The sequence below is a fragment of the Mustelus asterias genome, chromosome 8, assembly GCF_964213995.1.
Source record: "Mustelus asterias chromosome 8, sMusAst1.hap1.1, whole genome shotgun sequence".
Classification (NCBI taxonomy): Eukaryota; Metazoa; Chordata; class Chondrichthyes; order Carcharhiniformes; family Triakidae; genus Mustelus; species Mustelus asterias.
Window position 1 is genome coordinate 1,423,275 of NC_135808.1, and position 1,226 is coordinate 1,424,500.

At 50.2% G+C, this 1,226-nt stretch overlaps 1 protein-coding gene across 1 annotated transcript in view; it reads left to right on the forward strand.

Moving 5' to 3' along the window:
* The window catches only part of LOC144497614 (uncharacterized), a 110,473-nt gene extending 109,247 nt beyond the window's left edge, over positions 1-1,226 (forward strand). The window contains exon 17 of the mRNA XM_078219055.1: positions 1-1,226. This exon is cut by the window's left edge and continues 883 nt beyond it. The gene's annotated coding sequence lies outside the window, so the exon portion shown is untranslated.

Consider the following 1,226-nt stretch of genomic DNA (forward strand, 5'->3'; position numbering starts at 1 on the left):
GGTCACTGGGCGGGGGAGGAGAGGCCCCCACACACTGGGTCACTGGGTGGGGGAGGGGAAGGCCCCACACACTGGGTCACAGGGTGGGGGGGCTGGGGGGAAGGCCCCCATTCTCCATCTTTGATATTAAAACCGAGGTCACTGGTTCTGGGGATAGACCTTTTCCCTGAGTTGCCGTGTGACCCGGTGCCTGAGGTGGAAGGGGATCCTGAACCGCCGTCACCCTCTGACCCAGAACCTACAGAGCAGCCCAGGGAGGGGCCCTCTGCCCTCGATCCTGGGGGTGGGATGGTGACAGAGGCAGAGCCGACTGGGGTGAGGGGGGTGGTCACTGACAGTGAGAATACAGAGGAGGACTGGGACTCAGTGGAGGGCACCGGGGAGGATTGAGAGTCCATCGTCAGTGGGGGACTCCCCCTCATCTCCCTCAGGGAATTCCGGGAATTCCTGGCTGACAGCTCGTGACAAACTCCAGCTGATCCTCGACCGATGGTCGGAGCTGACGTCTCGCAGAAGGTTCACATCTTCTGTCGGGAGTCTGTGAGGGGTTTGATGAGGGGACAGAAGGCCATGGTTCAGGGGTGGGAGCAGGAGGTGCTCGACCTGGAGTTCACTCTGAGTTGAGGACTGAGGGGGAATAGTACCCATACTAATAATTATAGAAGAGAATAGTAGCCATATTAATAACTGTGTCCAGTGAAAGGGTTAAACCACAAAAAAGCCTGCACACAGTTTAACAGCAGAGACATGCATATCAGGATAGTAAGCTGCTATTGCCAGGCAAAGGCCGAGTGTCTGAGTTACAGACCTTTCATATAAACAGAAGGGGAGGAAGATGCCTTCGTCTGGGAGAGGACATTGAAGCAGACATTTGGAATGGGAGGATTGATTTGTGTTCTTACATTCAGACACAGCTGGGGTGTCCAAAGATAGTTGGAACAATAACCTACAATCAAAACTTAACGCTGATTGGATGTTACAATTAAGCAAGTGTATGGTGATTGTGATTTGTTTCAATATCTGTACCTTATGAATGATGTAACCTTAATCAATAACAGTGAGTGGATAGAGATAACTCCTGTACATTGATTGGTCTATGCTAATTATTTGTAATCAAATTTGAAACTATAACTGCTTGTGTATTTCTAAATTCTGAACTCTGACTGGCCTTAATGGTCTAAAGAGGGTCCTGTAGCTCTAGTCTTCAATAAATCATTTTGAACCAC